Here is a 25,167-nt window from a genome sequence, read left to right on the forward strand (position 1 = left end):
CATGGGGTTGCAAAGAGTCGGACATGACTGAACAACTGCACTGAACTGAACTGAATAATTAGATATGTTGAGGGTTTTTTTTTTTTTTCATGTATTTGTTGGCCATTTGTATGTCTTCCTTACAGAAGTATCTGTTTTTTGTTTGTTTTTAGAAATTATTGCTTTAGTTGAGAAACTTACTTCCAAATTACTTTTATGTGTTTTAAAAAGTCATAAGGAGCAGCCAAGAAAAAAAACATATATAGTTTCCATAGGAATAAGGACAAAAAAACGGGGTTGATGACAGCCCCAAATGATATTTCCTAAAGGAAAAAAATGTAATGTTTAACTGGTTTTTTTTTTTTTTTTTTTGAGGTGGGTAAGTGAACTACACACATCATAAATACAATTTTCTTACTTTACAAGGAGGAAGGACTTTGATCCTGTGTTTGATGCATATTAAATACAAAAATCCACTGTTCTGATCAAGATGAGAGAGAAAACATCATTTTTCAACACTTCGGTTCTCGCGCAATGAAATCCAAAGGTCTGTTGAATCCACCTTTTCCATTCATGTACTGCCTGTGCTTTCTCTTCTGAGACACATTTATGGCATAGGCATTTACAGAGCCATCCACCTTTTTCCCTCTAGTGGAGTCAAAGGAGGCAAATCCCATTAACTTCATCATTTCTAGTTCTTCCTCTGTTCTGTTGCTTACTCAGTTATCTCACGTTCTTTGCTCTTTGTTTCGTTTCTTTCTCCTCCCCATCTCTTCTTTCTTCTTTTTCTTTTCTTTTTTTTCAGTCGAGAAGGGGAAGGAGGTGCGGATCTTTGTCGTCTTGGGGACCTGGAACGCCTTCTGTGCGGGGAGCAAGAGTGGCTTCCTCTCCGATCTCTCTCCCTGGACTGGGACCTTTCTTGGCGCCTGTGTTCTCTTTCCTGGGACGTGGACCGGACCAGACCGCCTATGCTCCCTCCTTGGGGAGTGGCTGCGGCTGCGACCTATTTGGAATCCTCCTCCAGGATCGAGAAATATCTATTTAGATCTTCTGCCTAAGATTGACTTGGTTGGTTTTTTGATATTGAACCACATGAGCTGTTTGTACATTTTGTAAATTAATCACTTTTTAGTCACGTCACTTGCAAATATTTTCTTCCAGTTTGTAGGCTGTCTTTTGATTTGTTTATGGTTTTCCTTTGTTGTGCAAAAGCTTTTTCTTTTCTTTTTAAAAAATATTTAATTGGCCTGTGCTGAATCTTAGGTCTAGCATGCAGAATCTTATTTATTATTTTTGGCTGTGCTGGGTCTTCTTCATTACAGTGCATGGGCTCTTTGCTGTTGCACACAGACTTTCTCTAGTTGCAGCAAACAAAGGCTACTCTCTAGTTGCAGTGTGAAGGCTTCTAATTGCAGTGGCTTCCCTTGTTGTGGAGCACGGGCTCCAGAGCACATGGGCTTCATTAGTTGTGGTGCTTGGGTGCAATAGTCCAGGTGTGGACTTATCTGCCCAGTGGCATGTGGGATCTTAGTTTCCAGACCAGGGATTAAATCAATGTCCCGGCATTGGCAGGCAGATTCTTAACCCCTGGACCACCAGGGTAGTCCCAAGCATGTGGGATCTTTTAGTTGCAGCATGCAGAATCTTTAGTTGCAGCATGTGAACTCTTAGTTGGGGCATGCAAACTCTTTGTTGCGATACTGTGGGATCTAGTTCCCTGACCAGGGATTGAACCCGGGTCCTCTGCATTGGCAGCTGGGAGTCTATTTAGCCACTGAACTACCAGTGAAGTCTCTGCTGTGCAAAATATTTTAAGTTTAATTAGGTCCCATTTTCATTTTTATTTCCATTACTCTAGGAGACCAATCCAAAATGATATTGTTATGATTTATGTAAGAGTGTTCTGCCCATGTTTTCCTCCTGGAGTTTTATATTAACTGGTCTCACATTTGGGTTTTTAATCTCTTCTGAGTTTATTTTTGTGTGTGGTGTTAGAGACGTCTCATTTCATTCCTTTACATGCAAGCTGTCCAGTTTTCCCAGCACCACTTACATTTTTGCTGGTTTGTTTTCTGGCTGTGTGGCGCTCCTTGTAGGATCAGGGATCGAATCTGGGCCCACAGTAGTGAAAGCATGCAGTCCTAACCACTAGACTACCAGGGGATTCCCCCAGCGCCACTTACTGAAGAGACTGTCTTTTCTCCATTGTATATTCTTGCCTTCCTTGTCATAGATTAATTGGCCATAGTTGCACGAGTTTATTTCTGGACTTTCTATTCTGTTCCATTGGTCTATTTTTTTTTCCTGTGCCATTATTATACTGTTTTGATCACTGTAGCTTTATTGTATGATCTGAAGTTGGGGAGCCTGATTCTTGCAGCTTCATTTTTCTTTCTCTAGATTGCTTTAGCTTTTCGGGGTCTTTTGCGCTTCCATACAAACTAAAAAAAAATTTGTTTAGTTCTGTGAAAAACACCACTGGTAATTTGATATGCATTGCACTGAATCTGTAGATTACCTTGGGTAGTATAGTTATTTTTACAATGTTGATTCTTCCGGTCTAAGAATATGGTGTATCTTTCTGTTTGTGTCATCTTCAATTTCTTTTATCATTGTCTTATAGTTTTCTGAGTACACTCTTTTGCCTCCTTAGGTAGGTTTATTCTTATGTATTTTATTCTTTTTTTAATGCAGTGGTCAACAGGATTGTTTCCTTAGTATCTCTTTCTAATCTTTTGTTGTTAGTGTATATAAATGAAGATTTCTATGTACTAATTTTGTATCCTGCAACTGTACCAAATTCATTGATGAGCTCTAGTAGGATTTTAGTATTTTCTATGTATAGTTTTCTGAGCTTTCCCAAGTGGTTCAGCAGTAAAGAATCCACCTGCCAATGCAGGAGACACAGGTTTGATTCCTGGGTTGGGAAGATCCCCTGGAGAAGGAAATGGCAACCCACTCCAGTATTCTTGCTTGGATAATTTCACGGACAAAGAAGCATGGCAGGCTACAGTCTGTGGGGCTGCAAAAAGTTGAACATGACTTAGTGACTAAACAACATATATAGTGTTCAATTATCTGTCATCTGCAAATAGGGATAGTTTTACTGTTCCAATTTGGATTCCTTTCACTTTTTCTTCTCTTAATTGGTGTGACTAGGGTTTCCAAAACTGTGTTGAATAAAAGTGGTGAGCAAGCGTGGGGATCCTTGTCTTGTTCGTGGATCTTTTCACCACTGAGTATGATGTTAGCTCTGGTTTTGTCATTTGTGGCTTTTTTTTGTTGAGGTAGGTTCCCGCTAGACCTACTTTCTGGAGAGTCTTTTTTTTTTTTTAATCATAAATGGATGTTGAATTTTATCAAAAGCTTTTTCTGAATCTATGAAGATGATTATATGGGTTTTATTTTTCAACTTGCTATTAAAAAATATTTATTTGGCTGTACCAGGTCTTAGTTGATACACATGGAATCTTCAGTCTTCATTGCAGCATGTGAACTCTTGGTTGTAGCATGCGAACTCTTTGCTGTGGCATCAATTTAATATTTTTATTTTATTTTTAAAATTTTATTAAAGTATAGTTGGTTTCCAATGTTGTGGTAATTTCTGTTGTATATCAAAGTGACTCAGCAACATATACATATATATGTATATTCTTTTTCATGTATTTTTTCTTTATGGTTTGTCACAGGATATTGAATATAGTTCCCTGCAGTATACACAGTAGGACCTTATTGTTCTAATCTTCAGTTTGTTAATGAGGTGTATCACACTGTTTTGTAGATAATGAAAAATCCTTGCATCGTTGTAATAAATCCCACTTGATCATGGTGTATAACCCTTTAAATGCATTGTTGGATTTGATTTGCAAGTAGTTTTTTGCTTATGTCTATGTTCATCATTGATATTGGCTTGTACTTTTCCTTTCTGTGTGTGGTATATCTTTGATTTTGGGCTTCCCTGGTGGTTCAGTGGTAAAGAATCCACCTGCCAATATAGGAGACTCAGTTAGATCTGTGGGTCAGGAAGACCCCTGGAAAAGGAAATGGCAACTCACTTCTGTATTCTTGCTGGGGAAATTCCATGGACAGAGAAGCTTGGCAGGTTACAATCCATGGGGTCACAAAGAGTGGGACACAGCTTAGTAACTAAACAGCAAAAACAACAAATCTTGGTTTTGGTTCCAGGCTGATGGTGGCCTCATGTAATGAACTCAGAGGTGTGTGTCCTTTATTCTCAAGCTTTTTGGAATAGTTTCAGAAGAATAGGTCTTAACTCTTCTCTAAATGTTTGGTAAAATTCACTTGTAAAGGCATCTGGTTCTGGACTTTTGTTGGGAGTTATCAAATCACAGATTCAATTTCAGTACTTATAATTGATCTAATCATATTTTCCATTTTTCCTCAGTTCAGTCTTGGGAGATTTTACCTTTCCAAAAATGTATACGTTTCTTCTAGGTTGTCCATTTCATTGGCATATAGTTGTGTGTAAAGATTCTTATGGTCCTCTGTTTTCAGTTGTTGGTGTTGTTTTTTTAAATTTGAATCATACCTTTTTTTTGGCCACACCCCATAGCATGCGGAACTTCTTCAGTCAGGGATCAAACCCACACTCCCTGTAGTGGCAATGCAGAGTCTTAACCACTGGATCCCCAGGGAAGTCCTCTCCTGTGGTCCTTTGTATTTCTGTGGTATTGGCTGCAACTTCTTTTTCATTTCCGATTTTATTGGTTTGGACCCTTTCCCTTTGCTTCTTTATGAGTTTATGATTCTGCCTAAAAGTTTATAAATTTTGTTTATCTTTCAAAGAACCAGTTTTAGTTTCATTGATCTTCACAAAAGTTTTAATTCTGATGAAATCCAATTTATCTATTTTTTGAAAATTGTTCGTGCTTTTGATATTGTAGCTAAGAAACCATTGCTAAATCTGATGTCACAAAGATTTACCCCTATAGTTTCTGCTGAGAGTTTTATGGTTTTAGCTCTTATGTTTAGTTCATTTTGGATTAATTTTTGCATAGAGTGTGGGGTAAGATCCAGCATCATTCTTTTGCATGTGGCTATCCATTTGTTGCACCATTTGTTGACCGGACTATTCTTTCTTCATTGAATAGTCTTAAAAAAAAAAAAAAGAATAGTCTTAGCATCCTTGTCAAAAATCAATTAACATTCAATTCATATTTCTGGAATCTTAATTCTATTTTATTGATCTATATATCAATCTTATTCTAGTATCACATTGTCTTGATTATTATAGCTTTGTAGTAAATTTTGAAACAAGGAAGTAAATGTGAGTCCTCCAACTCTGTTCTTCTATTTCAAGATTTTTGTTTGTTTGTTTGCTTTTTGGTCCCCTTTCCATTCTCTATGAATTTTAGAATGATTTTTTTTCAATTTTTTCAAATAGATCTTTTTTTTTATTTTTTAATAATGATTGCATGGATTCTGTGGATTGCTTTTGGTATTATCACTATCTTAACAGTTTCAAGTCTTTCCATTCATGAAAATGAGATGTCTTGTCTTTTCATTTTAGATAACCTCTTTAATTTCTTTCAGGAATGTTTTGTAGTTTTCTTTGTATTATACACATCTTGTATCATCTTGGTTAAATTTGCTCCTAAGTATTCTAATCTTCCTCATACTACTGCAAACAGAATTTTAAAAATTAATTTTAAAAATTAATTTCCTGTTTGGACTGTTTATTGCCAGTTTATAGAAATACAGCTGATTTTTGATCTTATACAAAGTTGATGAATTAATTTAGAGGAATTTTACCTCTAACATTTCTTTTATAGATTCTTTATAGACTATTCTATATATAGGATTATGTTGTCTGAATAGAGAGAGTTTTACTTCTTTTTCAGTTGGTTGCCTTTTTTTTTCCCCCTTGCATGGTTGCTCTGGCTAGGACTTCCAGTACAATATTGAATAGCAGGGGTAAAAGTGAGCATCCTTATCTTGTTCTTGATCTTTAAGGCAAAGATTTCAGTCTTCTATGAATATGAGTATGATATCACTGAGCTCTCTCCAAGAGCTCACAGGCAGAGCTGCTCCTTAGGCTTTCTTGCTGGTGGGGGCTGCCACCATCTCCTCCTGCCTTTAACTCCCATGGGGTCCCTAGTCTGTATAGCCTTGGTTCCCTTCCAAGCTCAACAGTTCAGGGACAATCTTTCAGCTCCAAGGCTGGGGACCAGCTCCTTACAGAGTCTCTGGTAGCAGTCTGTTCCACGCTCTTTCAAAAAGTTTATGAACCCCTCCTTGGAATGGCATTGGAGACTGAAGAAATCTGTCATTACCACAGCAGCTGCAGTTCTCAGGCCCTCTCTGGCACTTCTCTGTGCACTGGGGGCAGTGGTCAGGCTCTTCAAAGAGCCTGTAAAGGCCATCATGAGCCCAAACCTCAGTCCTGCCTCAGTCTTTGTTGGTCTCGTAGCCACACTTTCCACCACATTTTCATATGTGTTACAGGGAATAGATCCCATGAGCCAAAAGAGGAATATAGTCTCTAATGAAATACACCAGGAATGGAATTAAGCCTCTCCCATCTTCAAGAGCCTTCCTCAGTCAGAACCTTCTTTCCACAATAGTGAGATTCCAGCCAGCTTCACATCTCTCTTCAAAGAACTGACCCCCAATAAAATCCCAGATGTCCGGCTTCCATCAGACATTTTTACAACCCTACACTGAGCAATCAGATCCCCTTCGAAAGAGATATAAGCAAGAGCTTGGATGGGTATGAAAAGACTGCAAATAGACTTCCCTTTGGAATAGCGGGCCCTCAGGCCAACCCTGAAAACAAGATCCAAACAAGATCCAAATAAGTACTGGAAGTGATGTGTACAACAGACACGCTCTAAGAGAGGCAAGACCAGAGCCCAGCTGGCATGGCAGGCTTTCAGGGGAGTGATGGGTCATCTCTCCGTTCTAAATATCCTCCTATACCCAAGATACCCCTTCTTGCTCCTTGTTTATCTCCTCACCGCATCCCTCCAATACACCAGAAGAGCCTGGATGGGACTTTGAACGTATATGACATCACAAAAGGTGCCAGCAGGATCACTGGATAGAGGAATAATGGCAGCCAGCACTGATAGATGTGTAACATCTAACTACGCAGAGCATTCTGCTTATATTGAACTCATTTAACCTGCCCTACATCACGCTGAGGTTGGTACTAATTATTATTTCATTCTTACTTTACAGGTGAGGAAACTGAAACACAGAGATTTCAAGTAACTGGCCCAGTGTCACACAGTTGGTATAATAGCAGGACTTGAACTCTGACAGTCTAGCTATAGCCACTAACCTCTAGTGCCTGCGTCGTTCCATGGTGACTGGGAATTTCTCTGGCAAGATTTCTTTTCTATCAGTGTTTTCTTCCTTTCACTTTCCCTTCCATTTTATTCATTTAGCTGCAGAACACCACTTTTGGTCACCGCAGTCCTCCTGGGACAACATTTTCTCTGACTTTTCCCATTCAGTCAACCCCTTCTAACCTGGACTTTGCTCTGCTACCTGCTCCCCAACCTTGAGGACTTGCAAATGTCTTTCTCCTTTTCCCTGCGAGCTGACAGAACTGAAGAGGAGGTCTGGTTTGGCAAGAGAGACTCCTTGCAAGGTCAGAGAGATCCTGTGTGGTCAGCAGGATCTGAGCTCCAGTGTCTAAATGTGCTCCACGTTCTTGGGGGAACCTGCTCTCTTCCACCCTCCCCTCCTGCTTTTTGATCCCTCTGTCTCCTCTGCTGTTACTCTCCTGGCCTGTGGCTCCTCCCAGCCCCAATAGCCATTTCCATTTTTTCCTTGCTTTATCTATTTTTCTCTGCATGTTCCCCTTCTCCTGATACATGTTCATCTCTGGAATATTTTTCCTCAGCTTACTGTTTCTGCGTATATCTCGCTGTGTCTGTTGTGTGTGTGTGTGTGTGTGTGTGTGTGTGTGTGTGTGTGTGTGTGTGACTGTGTCTAGTTTTTAATGCTGATTTTTTTCTTTTGGTCAGGTAAACCCAGAGGGGAGCAAGAGCTCACTAAGATTTTTTTTTAAATGATACTCCTATTCTCTCCTAACGTGGTTTAAAGGCCTTTGCCACTGTGCCCTCCAACATGATGCTGTAGCTATAAGCACCTTGGCTCTCTGCTCTACCCTTTGGAGGTACCATTCCCTTTGCTAGAAAGAATTTGCCACCCTGAACCCACTATTCAGCCAACTCCTGCTCATTTTTCTAGCGTCAAACACCGCTTCCTCCAGGAGGCAATCAATGACTACCCAGGTGTCTAAGATGGGCGTCTAGCCTGTCTTTCTGCTGTTAAAGCCACAGTCATGTGTACCGCATCTGCCTTTTTTCTTATATGTCTCCCCATTAGACTTCGCTCTTTGAAGGCAAAGATTTACTTCCAGACTTACTTCCTTTTAACGGAATAAAAAAAAGTCTCCAGTTCTTGGGCTTCCCTAGTGGCTCAGCTGGTAAAGAATCCACCTCCAATGCGGGAGACCTAGGTTCAATCCCTGGGTTGGGAAGATCCCCTGGAGAAGGGAACAGCTACCCACCCCAGTATTCTGGCCTGGAGAATTCCATGGATTGTATAGTCCATGGGGTTGCAAAGAGTCAGACATGACTGAGCAACTTTCACTTCACTTCAGAAAAAAAGGCTGCTTCTGGCATGCTTCCCTACCAACTATTCTCTTAACACATCATTCTCTGAAACAGTGGCTCATTTCTGCTGATCTGGGGATTCTACAAGCCCAGATACTACCTGCGTCCTCCTCCAAGTCTTAAGAGGTTTTGGTTCCTTGGGGGTGTTTCTTCTGGCTTCTCAAGTCAATCTCTCTCTCTCTTTTTTTTTAAACTAATCATGGAAGAAAGGTTAGGTGGAGGTTTTGTGGAGTCCTTCTAGTAACCACGTTGGTGGCTCCACTTCTAGGTAGGAAACTTAGGTGAAACCAATCACATATCAGTAAGCCTTCCCCACTGCTCTGTAACAAGTGTGCTTTTCTCTAAGGGAGGCACCATATCTTAGCTTTTTCCTCCTTCTCCCAACGCCCTGAAAAAACATTTGTGGAAATGTTTCATTCACATATATACATGTCTATACACGTGTATGTGCATGTGTGTATATACCTACATACAGATTATCCAGATACAGATCTTCTACGTAGATGTTTCTTTCATAATATATATATGTTTATATATATATATATGTATATACACCTGAGAAATTGTGAATTTGGGCCATAAACTGGGTTTTGAGAGGACCCAATCATTTCCAATACCTTTAAACCTGAGCCGTGAAATCTACATATTCTCTTGAAATGGCTTCTCCAGTAGCTGCAGCCGAAGGAAAACTGCATCATTGCTAGTATTCTGCCTGTAGTGTCTGTTTCTTGAATGAATGTTCAAACACTGGTTAGTCAATTCACATTTCTCTGCGTGTTCCCCAGTCCTAGAGAGGGAAATCTGAGCCACGGCAGATTTTAAGTTTCCTGTTGCTGGTTTCACCCTCAATCAGAGCACCCAGCAGGGTGCACTCTGCCCTGGTCGCCCTCCTGGTGGTGGCAGCTTCCTCAGCTGATCTGCTCAGAGTCACCCTCTCCACAGCAGTGCCCTGGCTGAGTCCTTTCACAGACCTCTCTGTGGCCCACGCCCAGGCATTCAGGAGCTCTCCTGAGACCCTTATGCCACACCTCATAAAATACGCCACATCTTGTGAAATTCCTCGGTTGTCTTCCTTTATGTGATTTTCTTAGCTATTTTAGACATTTACTCTCCCACATGAATTCTAAGATCATCTTATCTGATTTTGGAACAATAAACAAAAGAACTCTTGAGGTATTTAAAAAACCTTCCATCATAACAAATATTTAAAGAAATCAAGTTCTCATCGCATGGCTAGTAGTTTTTGCTTGATACACATAGTAGCTGTATCCCTAGGTGTAAATAAGTTTGTGACATAATTTATTCAACCTAGCTTCTTAGTGATAGCATTTATGCTTTTTTGTTTATATATTTTCATTTGACTATTCTTTAAAATTTTCAGGCCTTTTGAAAGCATTTTAAGTGTATTTCTTGTTCAACAGCATATAAAGTTTGTTTTTTTTTAAACTCAGTTGCATACTGTCTTTTAATAAGGAGATTCAGCCCATTTACATTTGTCTTCCCTGGTGGCTCAGAGGTTAAAGTGTCTGCCTGCAATGCGGGAGACCTGGGTTCAGTCCCTGGGTTGGGAAGATCCCCTGGAGAAGGAAACGGCAACCCACTCCAGTATTCTTGCCTGGAGAATCCCATGGACGGAGGAGCCTGGTGGGCTACAGCCCAATGGGGTCACAAAGAGTCAGACATGACTGAGTGACTTCACTAATAACTATATTGTTAATCTCCCTTTTATTCCTTTCATTCTACTTTATGTTCACCATTTAACAAGGGTATCCCCTCTCCACTCTTTTTTTTTTTTTTTTTGCTTTCCTTGGTTTTCACTTTCTCCTGGCTAATTTAGAAATTCTACTGTGTTTATCCATTTTGTTATTTCCTTCCACTTTCTGACACACATGATCAAATGCATGTTTCTTTTCTGGGAAATAAAAAGATACAAATTTTCCTCCACTCCCTCCACAAATTCTATATATGTTGTCACAGAGAGAGGACTTTGTCCAGCCATGTTTGGCTGAGGAGGGGTAGGGCAGGTAAGCAAAGTGGGCTCACATCTGAAAATGGGACTCCAGGAGCCCCCATCCAACTCTGTCTCTATGGACAGACTAGATCTGACAGTTCCCAGTCAACATCCCCAAAGCCCTACTTTTAAAGCTGGAGATGCCTCTCTCAAGACTTGATGCACATGTCCTCAGACCCCTTTGGGGACTGATGTGGGAGAAGGAGATAAAGAGGCTGCTCCAGGAAGTGCGGAAGTGCACTGAAGGGAAGCTATGGGGCCCCTCTGTCTGCAGATTGGGTATGGAAGCTCCCCACACCAAAGCCAGCTGGGGCACTGGGCAGCTGGAGTGCTGGGGGCTTCAGAGCTCATAGGGAGGAGGGTAAGGCGTGAAGGGGAAGAGTGTTCCTGGGGATCACGGCTCGGGGAGGGGCATATAAGGTAAACAAAGAGGCCCTGCTGGGGAGGTGGGACTGCAGAAAGACTGAGTTCTATGACAGGGGCTTTCCTGTTATGGAGGATATAATTTTAACCGGGGAGGAGAGGACAGTATCCTGGGTCTTGTGACTGAAGTGTTTCTTTTCAGGGAACATAGAAGTTCTGGGGCGGTCAGTCAGCCTCAGATTGGGAGTGGGCAGGCCCCTCTGCCCTTGGCCCTCAGCTGGGCACTGCATATTTAAGAGGTTGGTTCAGAGCCTGCGTGAGACTCTTCATTCCCCATGGGGAAGATGGACTCTCCAGCTCTGGTCAGATTACTCCAAAGACCCAGGATCCTAGACCCTGGCACACCCTAAAGGACAGTGAGGGTTGGGGGTACCCTTTCTCAGGGTCTGCAAAGGGTTCTGTGAAAAGGAATGCATCTCAGCTCCACTGTCTAATACTGGGTTCTCATAGAGTGTTGGGCATACAGACGAGAATGAGGTGCACACTAAAGGAGGCTATGGCGCCTTTGGTGGTGGGGAAGCAGGAAAAGGGCTACTAATTCTCGTCTAAGCATGGACTACCTGACAGGCACTGTGAAGTATGAAAATCCTGACAACGAGCATTGTCAACACTCATTTAGAGATGAAAAACCAGAGTCTCTGATTGGATGGCCTGCCCAATGTAGCACACATCTGTGTGGAAAGCTTAGATGAAAGCTGGTCCTGTCCTATTTCAAATCCCAAGTCTTAACCTCTAGACGCTCTCAAATTGTTTTGAATACTCTGGTAGCCATCATTTGGAATCTGGCTTTACACTTACCAGTGAATGGGGAAGCTACCCAAGGATTGAATAAATAAGATACAGGAGATCCCTTGGTGACAGGGCAGTCTGCTCCCAATTCACAAGTATGCAGTGTGGGTTGTCCTCTGGTCCTTCTCTTAGGGGAAGGTATAATTAATCACTCAGTTCCTTTGGCCCCAAACCATGGTCAGAACCCCGCTAACCCTTTCCATACCAGTTCCTTGTTCCCTGCCCTAAGCTGCCCTTGCCTCCTCTTTCTGTTAGAACCATACTGTGTGGGAAAGGCCTGTGAGTATTAGAGGAAGTTCCCTGTAAGAGCAAACAGGTATCTCTTGATCAGGTTGTGAAAGGGCTTGGTTCTCTGTTCCCACAGTCTCTTCATATCTCTTAAAAAGCCTTTTAAAATATATTTGCATTGTAGAAAACACAGATAAAAGGAAAATGGAAAGCATTCATCTCATCACTACTAAATAACCACTGCTCCCATTATAGCAAATCTCTCTCCATCTGCCCTAGGAAGGAATAGGTCTGTGAAGCAAAGCTTAATTGTTGCCTTTGTGGAGGTTAGAGGTTATAAAGCCTATAGTTCTTGTAAGAAGTTGTGTTGGCTGTTTAACCCATTGTTCAAAAGACTCCACCATACTAACTTTATAATTTAGATAATATAGGTGATGTTTATTAAACCTGTTATCAACAGGTAATGCTCCATTAAAAATGTTTTTCAAAATGGTATTCATTAAATACCTGAGTTTAATAAGCCAAGCACAAAAGACATACAGGTATTGTTTGCCATGGGCAGAAGCCCTTTGGATCTGAAGGGTAGCCAGGTAAAGGACATGTGAGTAACTGAGACCCAGGAGAGGGTGATGAAAGGACATAGAAATGCCAAAAAGACCCAGGAGAGGCCAGGAACATGGGAGTGACAGGAGCACAGATGCCTCAGATGCTTCAGAACAAGGGATTGTATGACCACCTTTGCTCAGCCAGAGCCCTCTTACCTGCAGATGAGAGCCAGAGGGCCGGTTGGGCAAAGGGGGCAGGGATGAGGCTTACACGCCGGCCTAAGAATCGAGTGGGGCAGGGAAAAGGAGAAATGGCTTCATTTCTGGGGAGGATTAGGAGGTGAGAAAGGGGCACCTGCCCTGCCCCCACGATCCAGAATAGTCAAAGACTGTTCAACCCCTCAGGTTAAAAAATTGAGACCAGAAGAGCTGAAGAGGGCAAGGAGAAGGCATACTGGTCTGTCTCCCCAGGTGCAGTGTAGAGCTGCTAATCTGGCATCCAGAGGGGCCCACATGGGGTCTCGTTGCTGTAGGGGGGAGACGGGCAGACAGCCACCACAAGCGGGACAGAACCCGCAGCCTGCGGCGAGCCGAAGAGCGTCCATGTGACATTCCCAACGTCTCAGCGCGTGGTGTAGGGCTCGTGCACAGAACTCCAAGGTCACAGGAATGAAAGGAGGCGGGGCTGCCCAGGAGAGAGACCACCAACCGCTCACCTGGACATCAGCCCGGTCATTGGTCAGATCCTGCAGGGAAGCTCTGAGAACCCTGCGCACCAGCCGCGCCCCTGCCCAGTCACCCGGGAGACTCCGGGGCTGGGCGGGGGAGAGGGCTGGGAAGGGCGCGAGGGGCCGGGCTGTCGTTGAAAGCCGTTGGCCGAGCTCCTCCGCAGCCTTCTTTCCGTTAAGCTCACTGCTGGAGTCAAGGTTGGCCACACGCCCTCAAGGCTGCAGCAGGCTTGCCAGTCGAGAGGCTGTGGAGGTTGGAGACTCGAAAAACTAAAGTGTTGCCCAGGCCTTGAACTGTAGCAGAGCCATATATTCTTGTGGTGACCGTGGCCTTAGGAAAAGAATTCTTCCTCTAGCATGATTAGGTTGGACCTGCGCAAGCCTTATTAATATAATGCAGCCGGCCTATGGGGTGGCCTTGGAGGAACCGCTGGAACATTTCAAACCTTGTCTTGGGCAGGGGGTTATATGGTGGATGTTAAATTGGGTAAAATTTGTAGTTACGCCCATAAATACAGAGTTTGAGCTGATGACTTCTCTTTAGCTTAAGGTTGAGGATTTTTAGCCAAGTTTTCTGATTCCAAGAGGGGAGCAGACATGCCTCCTGCTATGAGTGACTGATGGGATCACTGCCATCAGTTTAGTGACACCTCCACCCAGTTAGGGTTTCATGGACTCGGCCTCTGCACCCAGATTCCTGTCGCCATGAGACAAGCCTAGGGGTTCCCGTCGTCATTCAGGCCATCTCTATTTTCCTTCCGTTCCTTTCTTTTCCCTATCAAAGCCCTCTCCTTCTTCATCTCTTAGGATACAATAGTTTAACCTCTCTTCCCCTTCTTACTAGATATGAGGAATTCCCCAAATGACTTTTAAGTCACTTTGATGTCATTGGAGAAGTCACTTGGTTATGGTTAGGGTTACAGGTAGGGTTAACAGTGAAGCATGCTGTTAGGTTTAGGGGATGAGACAGAAGAATATTGCCCTCCAGTGGGTTCCCTCCCTAGTGGGAGGAAGAGTCTGGTGTCTTAAGCAAGGCAGACATTCTGGCTTATAGGTTAAGTGGGGTATGTGAGCTGCATTAAGGCTCTGAAGTTTGTCTGTTGATAAGGCAAAATTTGTGGTGGTCTGCACTGGAGCCCTGAAATGATATTGGGCTGGATCTGGGTCTAGGCTTACCAGAGTTGCTGGGCATTATGGGATTGGGGATGGGTGTTTTTCCCAGAAACCAGAACTAGGGAAATAAAATAGATAATACCTGGGGTATTAAGAAAGGCTGCTTTTTTAAGGTCCTGTGGTGGGGCCACTCTTAGAACTTGTTTTATTTAGGTTAAGCCGGTACAGGAACTGTTCACATCCATGGTAATAGTCATTAGAAAAGACTTAACTGCAGTCCTCAGGGACCCAAAGGAAAAGAGGATGGCACATCACTGCTGATAGTTGTTCCTGACCTAAGATACACATGTGGACTCACAGGAAGACTGATTATTCCTTCCTGAATTATTACCCTGTCTCTGTAACTGGGCCTGGAAGATAGAAACAGTATTGCAGAGAGAATGAAATGGCAGTCAAATGCAATTTTAAGGGTTGTTAAGAGTTTGGGATCCAATCCTGAGATTGAAGGCCATTTAGCATTCAAGTTCTGGTAAGTGGGTGTCAAGAGTAGCAGGAGTCTGGTGGAGAAGGGGACTGGGGAAATCTATTTTGGTAATTTGCTGCTTTGGTCTCCTAGCTCTCTCTCCTCCGTGTTTGTATCAGCAAAGTGCCTAAAGTTAGCCTGTGCTGTTGTTCCCCCACCAAAAACATGCCCTCTATGCTGTCAAACTAGACAAAGTTGGTGAGAGTGTTGGATTCTGGTGGGAAGCTAGGGTTGAATTTGTAAGGATTGTGAGTCTTGTCCCTTCCTCCAGTTGTGAGATCATCTGATGAGGCCAGACACTGTTGGAACTCAGATTAGAACTGGGAAGAGGGAGTTGGCAGAGAGGCATCAGCCCTGAGGGAGGTTGCATTTTGATCAGAAAATGGGGAGGAACATGGGATGCGTAGCAGTGGTACTGAGCCAAGGGCTCGGCTGCAGCGTTAGGATGCTAGCTGGGGCCTTTGCTGTCACTCAGAGCAGGTCCTTGAGCTGCCTCTTTGAGCAGTGTGCAGAAAAAGCACCTGGTATCCTTGTGCTGAATGAAGAGACATACCCCTGAAAGCATCAGTTCCTAGGTTGATGGTAACTAGAAGAGTTTTTGGGGTAACTTTGAAGAAGCCAGAGAATAGGTTAGAAAATACATGAATGGAAATGTCTTGTTCTTTGTGATAAGACAAAGGCAGGGGAAAGAATGATTTCTATTTACTGAACTCTTGGGCCTTGCTTTTGTGGGCCTCTTCTTTTTGGCTATTGCTTCATTTTTCATCATTTTGAGGTATTCCTCTTTTTAGAATGTTTTTTCTTCTCACTTGCTTTAGGTCTGTCAATCCTTACCATAAAGGAAAAAATAAATGAGGCCATGAATGAAGAAAAAACTAGAGTAAGGAGAGGAGAAACCAGAAAAATCGTAGAGAATAAAAACATTAGGGAATTTAGGTTACAACAGCAGAGAGAGGAGAAAAACTTGGGGGGAGGGGAATTAAGAGGAAAAAATGATTCCAGTTAGAGATTATGTGAAAGGAAAGATAGAGGAATATTGAGGAAAGGACAAAGGCTAGGGCAGAAGCATAAGAAACCTACACAGAAACCAGAAAGAACTAAACCTCCTTCCCTCTGTCTCTACTTTGCTGCTTTCCTCCCTCCTCTCCTTCCTACAGTGAGTGCTGACTACATGCCAAGTCCTGTATAGGTACTGAGGATAAAAGATGAGCAAGAGTCCTTCCCTGCTCCGTAAGAGCTCATATGTAGTGCGGAGATAATGTCTAGGCTGTCTGTAGGATTGTGGGGTGAGAAGTAGGTTTCCAGGAACTCCCTTTTGCATGTATAGGTAAGGAGGGGACTAAGGAAATGAAGACTGCTGCCCCTGGAATGGATCCTGAAGTTTTCTCTGTTAATTGTTATTGGCCCGAGGGTGGAAGACCAGCTGAAATGTATGGTCTAAGGATTCAGACTCTCCTCACTGCTTCTTTTGGGGTTGTGTTTGGGGAAATGTTATAGGCAGCCGGCAGGGGTCTGAAGTGAGTCAGGGACAGGATGTTTCCGGTGTCTGGGTGCCATACCACAAGGCGCTGTGAGAGGGGTCAATGATCACATCTTTCCCTGAAGCCCTTCTGTGAGGTTGCAGGTCGTTTACCAGCAACGCACCCTGGGCTCTTGCTTGGCTGTCCTGCTATGTGCTAAAGAGAGCAAAAGAAGTTGTGGGAAAGTTGGGAAGTACAAAGAAGGAGGAAGAAGCATCTTTATCCCAAAATAGCAACAACAACAAAAATATTAATAATAATCTGAAGAAGAACAACTTGGTATCCAGTTTATGGGTTCCTAAAGTCCAGGAAGCCCAAAAACCAGAGAACATATACCTGCCCCCCCCACCACCACTTTTGCAGAAGAGAGCGTCAATATTTAAGGGTTGTTAAGAATCTTTGCTGAGACTAGGGAGGAGACTGGGTGGGACAGCGGAAAGAGCTGAGGTTTTCACCCCTTGATGGGAGAGCCTTTTTTGGGGAAGTACTTTTATGAAGGTATTTAAGATCTTCCATATCCTTGCAGGTGGAAGAGTATACAGAAAGTTTATAGAATGATAGCCTTCTGAGAGACTAAAGGTTTACTATGTATCTAGTATTTTAGTTTTATAAAGCAGACATTGAAAAGTAACTGAGTTTTTGGCAACAGGGTTGGTGGGTTTTGAGCGGATCTGGGAACTCTTTCCTACATGGTCTGTTTTGAAGGTATTCCCTTCTGTTGAAGCAAATTGAGAGAGGGTCTCAAGGTCCCCTGGCCAGAGTCCAAAAGACCCTGAAACTAATGTACTGAGTGGATGAACACTCTAACTTAAAGACACAAAGTCAGATGAAGGACATTTGCTGTACTACTGTCATTTTACAAAATATTTTAAAGAGGGTTTTGTGTACCAAGTCCTGTAATGATGGGTAGCATGTTAAGTGGGACAGATGTCTTCACTACAACAAGAGCAGCACCACCATATTTTGCTCCATTACCATGGGCTTTTGAAAACTTCCAAAAAATTGCCACAGTCCTTGGACAGTATTTAGTTTTCATGGACCCACCCCAGCAACAATGGCATGAAGTCACAAGAGATTCCCCATCTTCATTTCTTTGAGCAGATAGCCAAAGGAAGAGTTCTGGGTCATTAAGAGTGTAACCGGAGACTTTATGGAGATTCTGAAATCTCTGACTTATGAATTGATCAGGGGTTCTCACCTTGCTTTGCCCTACTGGAGGCGTTTCTCTGGCCATTTAGCAAGTTTGCTGACATCTTAGTCTTCCTATGACTCTTCCAAGTCTTTTTCTAGCTCTCATAGCTCCCTTTTGGTATACTTTATGCCTTTCCTAAGATGTTATTGGCTGTTCTCACAACTAAGCTGTTCTTTGGGAAAATGCCAGATATTTCCAAACTACGGAAAAAAACAAAAAACAAACCTGTGTATCTTACCACTTCTGGCATCTGGTTTTGTTTTCCTTTAAATGGTGTTTAGTGTCTGGACTCCAAAGCCTATAATTCTAATGACATTTTCCTGGTAACCGTGCCTGGGAGTAGTGCTTGCGGAGTGTGGTGACCCAAGGACTAAAGAGCAGATAAAACCAAGGAGGGTCTTGGAATGTAGTAACCGAGAGACCAGACCCTTATTGTCCTTCCCTCCCCCATATTGTAACTATTAATGATTTCAGGTTCTCCTGAGCAGTACAACCTCTCCCCTCCTACCTGCCACAGGGAGAAGGTATTTGCCTTACTCTTCCCCCACCCAATATACGTGCCTCATCCAATCAGCAAATGACCCACAAGATCCCTGTCCCACTTGTACCCTGGGTATAAAAGCGGACTAGAGATCCCTGTTCAATGCCCGTTCTCCTTCGAGCTGCTAACAGCGTCTCCCATTCTAGTAAATTATTTCCCTCTCATTCTGTCTCAGGTCTGGAAATTCTTTTCTAACCTGTGCCTGGACCATGACACAGAGTGCAACTATAAATAGCACGATAGGGCGCCAATCTGCAGTCTCTTATGGTCCTCTCATACTTGCTGTTCAATCTTAAAAATAACTGCTTGTTGAAATGGGTTGCCAATGAGTTTTCCCTGGGCAGAACCTTCATTCCAGAATGGAAAATATTATATGTGAAACTGTTTTGAATAGGGAACAAAAAGCCTATGTCCTGGTCCAGGCTGCAGACTTATTAGCTGTGTGAATTTTGGCACATCTTCAGATTGCTTTGGGTTTTGGTTTCCTCATGGGTAAAACTGGGATATTATACCTACCTCACAGGGTTGTTGTGAGGATTAAATGTGCTCTATAATATGTCATACCATATAAATATTTGCAACTCTTTGTTAGGATATGAGTTCTTTAAGAATATTCCCTTGCCACATAGCAGATATGCTGACATTTCTGCTATCAGATTAAGGATTTTCATTGTCATGTATTGCATAGTTGTCTTTGGAACAAAATTTTATGTTTTCAGGTAAATATTTCTGGGTGGAAAGGATTCATAGCCTTCATGTTTCGTAAAGAAGGGATTCATTGCCCTAAAAATGTTAAAATTTGGCACTTTGGAATTGGAAAGTTGGATTCAGTAACAGAAATTTATTGCATCCAGAAGGTCGTCCCTTTTAACACGTCTGCAGTAGTAGTTGCAGATAGTCAAATTCTTAATGTGGCCTGATGACTATACAGAATATTTGAAATCAGGGCTGAAAGTCTCGGACATATTGTCATGGTAGCAATTAGATTATCCAACGGCCTACAGTGTGAGGATAGGTGTAAAACAAATTATTAACTTATATGGCCCCATGAAAGTCACCTTACCTCATAGAATCTGTTACCTTATTTGTGAAGTAAGAGATTCGACTTTGAAGATTTTCAAGGTTGAATCCTAGGTTGAATTCTCTAGGAAAGTGAGACCAAAGTTTGACTTTGATGGAACCCTACTGAGGACGAAATGAACCAGAGAGGGAGTGTCCGAGTGAGCATCCGGGAAGCCAACCCTCCATAAAAGTGGAAATGCGGGCCTGCTGAGGTGAAGAGCCAGATTGATCTGGGCAGTGGAAGGGCTGGGGGCTACTTAAGATAAAAGACTCTGATGCACCAGAGGCTTAGCCTTCACCTTTCTCCATGGGACTGACTTGCCAGAACAAACTGTTCCTCAACAAGAGAACACATCATCTCCCAGAACTTTCAAAACTTCTTCCAGTTCTCACAGGAGCAAATGCCTGGAGTCTTCCCACTTTCCAAGTCAGGAAGTTTTACCTACTTCCAGAATATGCTGCTCTACAGACTTCTGAAGCTACAAGTAAGTCAAGGAATGGCAAGGCTGTTTGGAGTGGTGAAGAGAACCCCAAGACTGTACTTTTTTAGGGTGCATTGGAATTCCCACTCCCACATGAGGAATTTTAAGCATAAAATCTTTATATTCTTAAATTTATTTATCAATACGTGATTATTAACTAAAGTATATAGTTTACATTCACTATAGGGTTCAGTATTTGTGGGTTGTTTTTTTCTTTTTTAACTGGCTTGAGGCTATTTGTGTCTCTAGGATGACTGTCTCATCATGTAGTGAGTGTATATTTAGCAGCCAAAGAAACTACCAAATTGTTCTTTGAATTGATGGTACCACTTTATATTCCTACTCACAGCATGTGAGTATTCTATCCTCACCAACACTTGACATTATCCTTTTAATTTTAGCATTCGGATGGATTTTGAGATATCTCATTGTGGTTTAAATTTTCCCTTCTCTAATGACTAGTGATGTTGAACATCTTTCATTGTTTTATTTGCCATTCACATTTACTTTGAGGGCTTGCCTTGTGGCTCAGCTGGTAAAGAATCCAAATCCATGCTCTTAACCACTACCTTGTTTATCCTGCCTCAGAGGCCCCACTGCCCTGCAATCACCTGGCTTGAAAATCTAGGCTTTTATTTCTGAGCCTTAGTTTTCTCTTCACACACATACTTCATAGTTTGTTGTGAGAATTAAATCTATGCATGTAGAGTCCTCAGCATGGTGCCTCACTAGTAAACACGAGCAGTGTGAGTTATCTACAACATCATCATCATTACTATTCAGTTCAGTTCAGTCGCTCAGTCGTGTCTGACTCTTTGTGACCCCATGAATTGCAGCACGCCAGGTCTCCCTGTCCATCACCAGCTCCCGGAGTTCACTCATACTAAGCGCCAAATGCCCACAGATCCATGTTTCCAGGTTTGCCTGCCCCTCACACTCTCCCTCACCTGTTGCCCTGCACTAAGGTAGGTCTCTGACACTCACAGTTGCTCCCAGGCTGTCTCCACCTTAGTTTTCAGGCTACTGTGTAGCTCAGTGGGCTTCCCTTGTGGCTCAGCTGGTAAGGAATCTGCCTGCAATGCAGGAGACCTGCGTTTGATCCCTGGGTTGGGAAGATCCCTTGAAGATGGGAAAGGCTACCCACCCCAGTGTTCTGGCCTGGAGAATTCCATGAACTGTATAGTGCATGGTGTCTCAAAGAGTCAGACACGACTGAGTAACTTTCACTTTCTATTTTCTTTGAAGTGTCTGTTCAAATCTGTTGTCCTCCTCTCCACTTATTACTGAGTTTCAAGAATTTAAAAAATCTAAATATAAGCCCTTTTACAGATGTATCTGATGTTTTCTCTCAGTATGTTTCTTGCCTTTTATTTAGCAGTGTCTTCTAAAGAGCAGTAATTTACGATTTTGATTGTCTAGTTTATCAGTTTGTTATATATATATACATTGTATTTCAGGCGTAGTATCTAAAAAAAAAATTATAGCCTAACTAAAGGTCACAGAGGTTTTATTTTGCTTTCACCTAGAACTTTTATAGTTTTAGATTTTACATTTTGAGTTAATTTTTGTGTATGGTAAAAAAAAGTTGTATATAGTACTTCAAAAATACGACTCAAAGTTCACTTTTTATTGGCATACGGGGAGTTCCAACATCACCTCCTGAGAAGATCATTTCTTTACGGCTTTGCAACTTTGTTAAAGATCATTTGTTAATATACGTGTATTTCTGTTTCTGAACTTTCTATTGTGTTTCATCGATTAATTTGTTCATCTTTGTGCCAATATCATATTGTTTTGATTACTACTACAGTAGCTTTGCAATAAGTCTTAAAATCAGATAGTATTATTAATCTCCTGACTTCTTCAAAGTTGTTTTGAATCTCCTAGGTCTTTTGCATTTCCATATGAGTTTTAGAATGAGCTCATCATCGGTTTCTCAAAAAATGCTTTCTGGAATTTTTATTAGGGTTACTTTGAATCTATAGCTCAGTTATAGGAGAATTGCTGTCTTAGTACTGAGTCTTCTGAACTGTGAGCTATGGAATAGCTCTCTATGGGTCTCCTGTAATTCAGGCAGATTCTTCACCGTTTGAGCCACCAGGGAAACTTACTTGTTAGATCTTCTTTAATTTATTTCCACATTGTTTTACAGTTTCAACTATAGATCTTATACATCTTTTGTTAGATTTATCCCAAGTTCATGTTTTTCAATGCTTTTGTAAATGGTATTGTTTTCTCACTTGTTTGTTGCTGGTTTTGACAAATATAATTGAGTTTTGCATATTGATCTTACACCTTGCAAATTCACTAGGCTAACTCACTAGTTCTATTAGGTTTTTTTATTTTTAAGACTTCATCAGATTTTCCTGTTATTTCTGAATAAAGGCCGTTTTATTTCTTTTCCATTCTGGATGTCTTTCCTTTTTCTTGCCTTATTGTACTTGTTAGAAACTCCAGTACAGTGCTAAATAGAAATGGTGAAAGGGAACATGTTTTTCTTTTTCCTGAACTTAGGAGGAATGCATTCTATTTTATACTGACAAGTATGCTAAGTCGCTTTAGTCGTGTCCGACTCTGTGCCACCCCATAGACGGAAGCCCACCAGGCTCCCCCGTCACTGGGATTCTCCAGGCAAGAACACTGGAGTGGGTTGCCATTTCCTTCTCCAATGCATGAAAGTGAAAAATGAAAGTGAAGTCGCTCAGTCGTGGAAGACTCTTAGCGACCCCATGGACTGCAGCCTACCAGGCTCCTCCGTCCATGGGGTTTTGCAGGCAAGAATACTGGAGTGGGTTGTCGTTGCCTTCTCCGACTGACAAGGAGATATCTGAGTCCTCTTTTTCTTCCAAAACCACATTCTGCGGTTGTTTCTCACTCTTAACTGATGTTCCCTACAGCGCCATCATCCTCATTCCCAATAGCCAAAACGATTCTGTGGTATTTTATTTTCTGAAGCTCACATTTGTCCACATAGAGCGAACTTTCTTTCACACTCTACCCTTGTTCCCCACAAGGAGGCTCAGACTCCCTCTTGACCCATGTCCGGCCTCCTCCTAAAACTGACCAAAGATAAGGCAGGGAAGGAATCTGCTAAAGACTCAGCATCTAGGAGGAACAGCTCAGACCTTAAAAAAAACCTGGTAATACGGAAGGATGACTGCAGGGAACACTACAGCCCCCGGACACGCCCAGCTTCCCTCCTCCAGGCCTCCTCTAGCCACGCTTCTTCCACACAAGTACTATTGACTATAGGAAGTTAAGTCTCCAGGTAACCCACTTCCCTTATTTTATCTTTAAAATTATGATGATAGCTATAGATTTTCTTAGATGTCCTTTATAAGATTAAGGAGGTTCTCTTCCATTATTGATTTGCTGAGAATTTTTAAGTCAAGAATGGATGTTGGATTTTGTCAAATGGCAGATGGCTGATTGTCCTCTGAGATGATTATGTATTGTTGTTGTGCTTATTTTGAAAAAAATAAACTAGCTCTGTTGACTAGAAAAATTTAGGAGTAAAAGGTTACTATTTTAATAGTGATACCCTTATTTTATGATTCTCTAGCAATCAGCAAACTTTTTCTGTAGTTAATATTTCAGATAATATTTTAGGCTTTGTAAGCCACATACAGTGTCTGCCACTTATTATTTGTTTTTGTTTTTTTAAACTATTCTTAGCCTATATTCTAAAATTTTAGTCTGGCCACCTGAACTTTTTTACATTATTACATAATTGGCTATATAGTTATAAAAAGAAGCAACTTTAGTAGCAACAAAAATGCATATGATCACCAAACCAAAATTATCTATTGGCCCTTTGCCAAAAAAAAATTTTGTAAATCTCCTGTTCTAGAATATTGTTACAGAATACTTTTCAAGAAGTATTGCATTTTCACATATTGTATATGGCCTAGATTAAATTAAGCCAAGAGTGGCAGCTTCTCCTCATCTGTAATCCTAATCCTTAAACTGGGAATTTTTTTAAGTGTGATTATTAAATATGTGACATGAAGAAGCAGCTGATAAAGTCAATTTCATTGTTAGTCTGGACATTAATTGATGGAAACTATGCTTGATTTCTCAGACATTGGACTACCTGGTTCCTACGTTTAGAAACAGCACTGGCTGAGACTTGCTTCTCTGGAAACAAACCAGGTATAGTCTTGATTGGCTGGGTGTTAAATACTCACTTTAAGTGCATTTAAAACTGACACTTGCATAGCAGTAATTACATTCCAGGTATTGTGTTATGGGTTTTTTTCTCTGAGGATGTCTCCTTGTCTACAAAATGGGGATGATAATGATGTTAATAACAGCTTCCTTGTAGAGTTGCTGAGGAGGTTGCTTGTGTTTAAGTTACTTAGCTAAGATGCTTCAGTTCAGTTCAGTTCAGTTCAGTCACTCAGTCGTGTCTGACTCTGCGACCCCATGAATCGCAGCACGCCAGGCTTCCCTGTCCATCACCAACTCCTGGAGTTCACCCAGACTCACGTCCATTGAGTCAGTGATGCCATCCAGCCGTCTCATCCTCTGCCGTCCCTTCTCCTCCTGCACCCAATCCCTCCCAGCATCAGAGTCTTTTCCAATGTGTCAACTCTTTGCATGAGGTGGCCAAAGTACTGGAGTTTCAGCTTTAGCACGTTGTCACAAAGACTGAAAAGTTCCATTGACGCTAAATAAAGTGAACTACAAGATTTATGGTAGCTTTTAAGCAGCGTTCAATTTTAATTTGCAGTATAAAACAATGTTTTATTAATCTTCATTTCGGTCTGGACTTAATCTGTTCAAGAATTCAAAACCTTATGAGTGAGGAGGATCAGAATATTTTAGAAAGGGAGAAAGAGACAAGAAAAATGAAATTAAAGAATCTAAGAACTAGAAAAGCTTCCACCCTTTTCTTACCTGAAAATAGGATTGAAATTTGGAGGTAGTCAAAGTAGTTCCTCCCTTATTTGGCTTCATTTGGATCAATTTAACCAATTTGTGTGTTTTTGAAGGAACCTCCCTGGGGTAACCATCAACTGCATGTTAATCATGACACTACTTTCAAAGGTCAACAAACAAAATAACCCAAATCAAAATGACATGTCATTCATTATAAACTACATTGATTCATTCCTCATATCATGTTCATCTCCAGGGTTACTGGTTTTCTTCCTAGGGAATGGGCCAGGATACACCTGTCTGATGGGGAGTTCCACACAGATCCACACTACTGATTCACTCTTGTGACTAGTTTATATCCACTGCCCTGGGCCAGGCCTGATTCAGCTCTCCCACAGGCTCGTGGCCCTTGGTTTTCCCCTTTCAGCATAAGTGCATTGCTCTCTTACCAAGCCCCTAGACGTATGGCTTCAAATATACAGCAGTTAAGTAGTATGGGTCT

General features: G+C 41.9%; 1 pseudogene; it reads right to left on the reverse strand.

The window, feature by feature from the left end:
• Positions 1 to 491: 491 nt before the first annotated feature.
• The window catches only part of LOC138444225 (U4/U6.U5 small nuclear ribonucleoprotein 27 kDa protein pseudogene), a 29,986-nt pseudogene continuing 5,310 nt past the window's right edge, over positions 492 to 25,167 (reverse strand).

This window comes from Ovis canadensis, chromosome 7 (genome assembly GCF_042477335.2).
Source record: "Ovis canadensis isolate MfBH-ARS-UI-01 breed Bighorn chromosome 7, ARS-UI_OviCan_v2, whole genome shotgun sequence".
NCBI lineage: Eukaryota > Metazoa > Chordata > Mammalia > Artiodactyla > Bovidae > Ovis > Ovis canadensis.